The sequence below is a fragment of the Lactuca serriola genome, chromosome 6 (assembly GCF_051521515.1).
Source record: "Lactuca serriola cultivar US96UC23 chromosome 6, Lser_US96UC23_V15, whole genome shotgun sequence".
NCBI classification, from domain to species: Eukaryota; Viridiplantae; Streptophyta; class Magnoliopsida; order Asterales; family Asteraceae; genus Lactuca; species Lactuca serriola.
This window is the reverse complement of record NC_136413.1, coordinates 80159126-80166965: the sequence shown is the minus strand read 5'-3', so window position 1 is coordinate 80166965 and position 7840 is coordinate 80159126. Positions and strand designations below refer to the sequence as shown.

Genomic DNA, 7840 nt, shown 5'->3' with positions numbered 1-7840 from the left:
GTTCACGAGCATGTTCTTAAGTTCTGATTGGAAATTTATATTTGGCCGGACACATGCACCAACTAGTCATAAGGATGTTTTTTGAACATACTAAACAAGTTTAATGGTCATAAACTCATAGATATATGAAAAAACATAAATGATTAAATGTGTATATGAGCTAATTAAAGTATCTTACTCTTATAAGTGATTAAATCTTTTCAAATTATTTATTTATGTTTTATTTTTATACTTGTCTATTTGTAATTCGTTGAAAATTATGAGTTGAAAAACTATGAAACCGACCATATTATTGATAAAGCTCAAGAGTAAACTTGTTAATTAACTAACACCTTGAAAAAGTTTAGATTAAAAAAGCTCCTTCAATACCTTTTTATTTTTTTTAATTATTTATTTATTTATTTTTGCTGAAAAAGCTCTTTTGGCAAAAACTAATAAAAACTTCTATTGAGATGGTCTAACAAGCTCATGCTATGAGTTTTTTCAATAATTTGATAGGTCAAATAAGTTTTCACTCAAATATAAATAAACAATTTATATAAAATTTTCAATAAACAAATTAATCTTTTTCTTATTATAAAAATGAATGAGTTTTTCGTTTTAAGATTTTCTTTTTCTTGGAAAAACCCCTCCACCAAAACACACCATGTTGGCGATGCTCTTCAACTTTTGTCGTAAAAATGATATTTTAATGAATATCACTTAAAATGATATACACAAAATTGATATACACAATTAATTTATGACGGAAGCATAAAAAGATTAATTTTGATGAGACCATGCGGTATGGGTAACGCCGGATGGATTTATGCTGAGGTGGCAGCGTCATAACGGATCCATAACGTCGGAATACCGCCCCGGCCTATCGTTATTAGTTGTTATGTGGTCGGATGTTATTGTGAACACGGGAGATAACGCCATTTCTTTTTTCAAACGGTCGCAATTTCGACCATTTTTAAACGGTCCCGACGATTAAAAAAAAATCAAAATTTATTTATATACTATAAATACACACAATTTATATCAATTTTAACTATAAAAAACATAACACCCAATTACATAACTTTCTTTCAACTACATATTTCTTTTAATAATTCAAAACCAAAACATGGATCGTTTTGATCCGGCCCATACGTACAACGATGATAACAACGAAGACAATATGTTCGGGAGTATGATGTATCGGTATTATATAGACAGACTACTACAGTCAGATCCAGCTCCACTACTCACGCGGCGTGCGGCGTTAAATAGAGATTGTGAGGAAGGACATAGACGACTAGTTAACGATTACTTTGCGGATAATTGTGTCTATCAGCCAAACGATTTCAAAAGAATGTTTCATTTGCGAAAAAATGTGTTTAAAAGGATAACCAACACCATGGAAGCAAGGTATCGTTTGTTTCAACTTTTCTAATTTATAAATGTCACAATTAGATAAAATAAATACAATTTTTACATGTTAAATATATATATATATATATATATATATATATATATATATATATATATATATATATATATATATATATATATATATATATTTAGGTATCGTTTGTTTCAACTTTTCTAATTTATAAATGTCACTTTTGGATAAAATAAATACAATTTTTACATGTTTAATATATATTTAGGTATGAATTTTTCCAATCAAGATATGATGCTAGAGGTAAACGAGGCTTCACAGGGTTGCAGAAATGTGTTGCTGCAATTAAACTTATGGCAATGAGGGAGTCGCCCGATTCTATTGACGATTATATGAGAATGTCTGAGAGACCGCACGAGAAAGTTTGTATTTATTGGCAAAAGTTGTTGTCGAAACCTTTACTGACCAATACTTGTGAAAACATTCGTTACATGATATGCAACAACTATATGCGGCACATGAAGAAAGACATGGTTTTTCGGGTATGCTTGGGAGCAATGACTGCACACACTGGAAATGGAGAAATTGCCCTGTGGCGTGAAAAGGCCAATATTCGAGCGGTCACCATGGAGCACCTTCGTTGGTATTAGAGGTTGTTGCTTCACAAGGTTTATGGATTTGGCATGCTATTTTCGGGGTTGTGGGTTCTAACAACGACGTCAACATTCTCGATCATCACGAATATTTGACGATCTTTTGTCAGGAAAAGCCCCAGATGCTCCTTTCACAGTGAATGGAAATGAATATAAGTTTGGGTATTACCTTACAGATTGAATATATCCTCCATATTCCGCGTTTGTGAAGGCGTTTCGACACCCACTAAACCCAAGAGACAAATATTTCAAGAGACGACAAGAAGGAGCATGTAAGAACGTTGAACGTGCTTTTGGGGTTTTGAAATCAAAATGGCACATAGTTGAACATGCGGCGATACCTTATGAGTTAGATACTCTACGAGATATCATGTATACATGTATCATAATGGATAACATTGTTGTCGAAGATAAAGGACGCAATATTGCAACGTATTCGCACACGGAACATAGACATGTACAATTTCAACCAGGGACATCAAAATATTTACATAGAGTTGTTGATATTCAAGATCAATGAAAACACAAGCAACTCCGTGAAGATTTGATGGATTACATCTATGTTGGTCACGAAGATGAAGATTAATAGTTTTAGGTCAAAAAATGTAGATTTTATCATCTTTTTTTTTTTTAGGTTTTTAATTGTTTTTGTCTTTTGTTGTAATTTTTTAATGTTGTTTTTAATTTAAGATTTATTAAAATTTTATTTTTACTTTTCAAATGTTATTTTTAATTTATATGATAAATATAATTATTTTATGATATAAATTTAAAAAAAACATATTTGAAATATAGAAAATAAAAACATCAAAAATAAATTAAAAAATAAAATAAAAAATAATTGGTGTTATCACATGTTATTAGATGTTGCTCATTTCTATATTAGGTGTTATAACACGCATGTATGAGTAGGATGCCGACGTAATACCTTTTGAATGTGGTAACATATAATAACATGTTACTCGTACCTAATAGTCTGAAAAAAATAAATATCACTATCAAGTGACTTGTATTAAATAATCCATTAAAAACTAGTCAAACAAAGTCTAAGTGTCTAACATGCTTTTACAAGTACATAGAGTCATTTTCGACTTTGGCACTTGCAATTTGGAAATGATCCCAAAAATAGTACAAATCACATGGACATTTTAGTCCCTCACTTCGCAATTATTTTCATCCGATCCCACATTTACGCCCTTACCATGTGCAAAAATACACTTAGAAGGGCTTTACTATGTGCCATACATTTTGCATTAACATCTTTATCCTTTGTACAAGTCTTTACTTTGAGGGCAAATGAGATTTTCCCTTCTACGTGATATTAACGTGAAAATTAGATATGGGTTTTATGCATAATGTTTAGGTTAGTCGCTTAGTCTTATTAACATCCTTATTAACATTGGATCCTAATACTATGATTCTAAAAACGAAAATTGATACCGATTCCAATAGGATTAATTTGTAGCAAGATTAACTTAAATATGTAAGGTCCCGTTTGATACGCATCTTTTCTGTTTCAGGTCAAAACAAATTTTTCTTGCTGAATAAACCGGAAAAACTGTTTGATTTGCACAAAAAAAAAGTCTTTCCCAGAAAGCCCCAAAATTATATCTTTCTGGCTGAATGGGCTGGAAAAACAATTATGCACCAAACCCCGCCTCTTTCTTTCTTTCTTGGATTATTAATTTTTTTAAATAATATTTTTTAATTTTTTTTTGAAATATATATATTTTTTTCATCATTCAGCACAACCAATCAAATGGACAATCAAACAACATAGTTTCTTTCTCAGTCAGAAAACTTTCCCAGAGAGCACTTTACCAGATAACACTTTCCCAGACAGAAACTATCAAACGGGACCTAAGACTAAACAATGATCGGTGGGATTCCAAAAAAGATCATTGTATTGAACAACGATCTGATCCCACTCAATTTTCTCTCTCTCTCTCTCTCTCTCTCTCTCTCTCTCTCTCATTTGGTCTTTAGTGTTTAAAAGTTTAAACTCAAAAGTCATTAGATGTTGTTTTTAAAAGAATTAATTTTGTCATCCAAAAAAAGAGTTGCGGCACAGCTTGTTGTTCGTTTACCCGCAACATATGTAAATCTTTCTTTTGAATTTGATAATGAAAATCAAATTTAAATTTTATTAGTAACACTAAATAACACAACCTAAAAAATTGTATCTTTAGCTCGAATTCGAGCCTCAAAAATGCATCTATTCAGCTCCAAATTAAGCATCACTGATTGCACAAAGCCAATAGAACCCCAGGGTTTGGTGAGTTGCTATTCATTTACTCCATGATCTTACAAGTTTGACAAAGATACGTTCTCTTATGCATAGTGTTTTCTTCCATTACACCAGGTAATTTTTTATATGCGAAGATAAATGTACTACATAAAGGACAATTTGTCATGTAAATTTATATTAGATAATTAGATTTATAATTTGTGCATTAACTTTTAAGATTATCTGTAATGTTTCGGATTTTATATCACTTGTGAAAAGGTATATGGAAATGTTATATTCATATGTTCAACTTATAAGTATTATGGATCTTTTTTATCTCGATCTTGTAAAGTAAAACAATCATATGTAAGATCTGAATTTTGACGGACCTTGATTTCAATGTCATATTACTTTTAATGCATTAACTACGTGCCGTTATAAAAAAAGGTTACGAATTTTGATTACTTTTGGTACTTTCACACTAATCTTATTTTGGTCATGGCAACAAATACAAAACAAGAAATGTGGAAGTTTAGACATAACATAATAGAGTTATCATTTCCCAACAAGTATAATGATTGCATTTAACCTTTATCGTACCAAAATGCAACTTGTTATATACATATTAATCATTCCTATACTAAAAAACAAACAATAAGTTGGTAAAAGTATAATGAAATAAACATGAATATCTTCTCCCACTGTCACATGCCTTTCTTCTATTTGATGCATTTAAGAACAAATGCTTACCAAGTTAAAGATATCTTTTTTTCCTGGCAACCACTGAGGTGCTCAACACTCTCCATCTGCAAACACTTATATCATGCTTAGTATTTCATACTAGTCAAATTATTGAGGGGAAAAAGTCAATGCATCATGACATCTATTTTCCCTCTTGAGGTAAGAGATAAGTTTTAGTTTATAATTTTTAGGTAGAAATTTAATCATTTCATCTCTATCCATTTGAAATACAAAATTTTCGGTTTCCATGTCCGGACACTAGAAGGTGATTGTTCTTCAAGATGAACGTGATATTAATTAAGTCTTATGGTAAGTGAGGACAAAAGTGAATTTTAATTTAATTTTTATTTTTAGTGAAAAAGTTACATCGTCAAGGAAACTCTTAATTACAAGTCAAGATTTATTTTTAACATGTAAAATGAACTTTATAGCTTAAACTATCGAAAGAAAAACATGAAGGACCATTGAAAATCGGAACATTAAAGTTGGTTGAGCTATAATTACATTAATCTTAAACTTATATTATATCCTTAATGTATTCTATGGTTAATTGTTCCATAATATTAAATAGGAATGGTGATTTATTAAATAGGAATGGTGATTTTTAGTTATTTTCTTAGAGTTGATATAGTATTGAAGTTTGTAGAATTTTTCAAAATCTTCGACTTTCTAGTTCTTTAAAATATTACGAACGTTAGTAGACAATATATAGTATTAGACAAGTTATGTAATATAGTAAAAATCCCTAGAATTCTCTTTGGTATTATTATATGGAATAAATCAAAGACTCTGCTATAAATAAGAGCAGATCACGATCATTTGTAAACAATTTATCTTATAATCTAGCAACCGTTTATTTGTATGTTCTTCTCTAGTTATTTTATTTTATTTTAATTTCTATGAATATAGTCAATTGTTATTATTGTTTAAAATAAGGTTTTAGAATGTTGATTCGTCCTATGTTATTTACATGGCGTCCATGATGGTCATAATGAATATGTAATATTTGGGTTTATATGAGATTTAACTATAGACGTGATAGTCATTTACCTTTTGACCATAGAGTTTTTTGAGGGACCGGTGTATAGCTGAAAGCCTTGTTTTGAATTTATTATATCAATATGATTGGTAATCATAGTTTCATAGGGTTTTTGCCTATATTATCACCACGAGGCTCACAATTGTCATCCTACATGGCATAATTTTATTGAAATGAATTGATTCACAATTGTCATCATACATACATGGCATAATTTTATTGAAATGAAATGACTAGAGGCGTAGCTATATGGGTGTAAGAGTGAGTCTTGGCCTATCCATTTAAATTTGAGATGAAATATATTATATGTAGATTTTATATTTATTTTGAATAAAAAATATTAAGGCGTGAATTGTAACATGGTCAATTTTATTCTAAACTTAAATTCATAATGAAGGAAATAATTTACATGTTAATATATGTCGATTAAAGAATTAAGGCAATAATTTTTTGAATAGATCAAATTTCATTTCAATCTCCAATGTGAATTCCTCGTTCATTTGGTTTGTATATTAATATTTTATTATTATTATTATCTTAATTATTCAGTTATTTCCAACTTAAATGGAAATTTTACTTTAAGATCATATATTGTTACATTTTATTATCATTTTCAGTATTTTGCTATTTGTTCATATTTTGTAAATTATTCGACCTACCCTAAAATAAAATTCTGGCTACGCCATTGAAATGACTTATAATATTCAAACGGTCACGTCTATATCATAAGTTTTATAAAACTTAATGTTAATCTCCTTTTTAATATAGATTGGACACTAAAGCACAATCAAAGGGAAAATAACAATCAACGATCAACTAAGGAAAATGGCATCATCTTTTTACCACGGTAGCCCTAGAATTGAGGATCAACGTGAGATCAACTCCTCAATTCGATGCCAATGTGGTATGTTAGCAAAAAATATGACTTCATGGACGCAATCAAACCCTGGAAGACGATTTTATGCGTGTCATAATTCATTGGTAAGTTTCACTAATGTATCTAATCATGAACTCTATTATATCATATCAACCATATTGCTTATTTGTTTGAATTTGTAGGATAAAATAAAAAGGTGTGGTTTCTTTCGTTGGATTGACCCTGAGTTGCCTAACAAACGGTACAAAGCCATCATGTATTATCTACATATGAAATTAAAGTCAACAGAAAGTAGATAACTTGAAAGCTTTAAGAGTTAAAGCAACAAAAAGTAAAATAATGATGGTTAAATGTATACCAGAGAGGGTGGATGCAAGGTTGTTGTAGACAAAGTTTATGAATTATTTAGTTTTAATTTTCAATGTAGTTTTAATGGGGATTGTGGTTATGTAATAAGTTTTATGGTAATGGTGATATACTGTTTTTTATGTTAAATGACAATGTACTTTGTGTCAATGGTAATGTATATTGCATTAATGTTTCTTGATAATAGTAATATAGTTTGCATACTCGTAAGATAATGACAATTTAATCTGTATAACCTTACATATCACTTGATAAGTTGTAATGATAATGTATTTTGCATAATGGTATAATGTTAATGACAATATACCTTCATAAGATTCATTTGTCGAGATTAATCATCACAAGCCTTGAAAAGGTTAATGTTGTCATTTCCTAATGGACGCTATAATATTACAAGAATAAATTGTCTTCTTATATTTAGGTTTAAATCACCATTTCTATACTGCTTTAAACTTTGTCTTCATTTTGATGACCCACATTCTTTTTCATTTTGAAAGATGAAAAAACATCCGAATTCTAATCACAATTACAATAAAATGGAAGAAACGACACGTAGTTCATGATACAGTCA

General features: G+C 29.7%; 1 long non-coding RNA gene across 1 annotated transcript; it reads left to right on the top strand.

Annotated features, from left to right (window-relative positions):
• The first annotated feature begins 4995 nt into the window (after positions 1-4995).
• LOC145058481 (uncharacterized) lies at positions 4996-7444 on the top strand. Its single transcript, XR_013686406.1, has 3 exons — positions 4996-5146; positions 6795-7007; positions 7086-7444. It is a non-coding gene; the product is annotated as an uncharacterized LOC145058481 (long non-coding RNA).
• Positions 7445-7840: the final 396 nt, after the last annotated feature.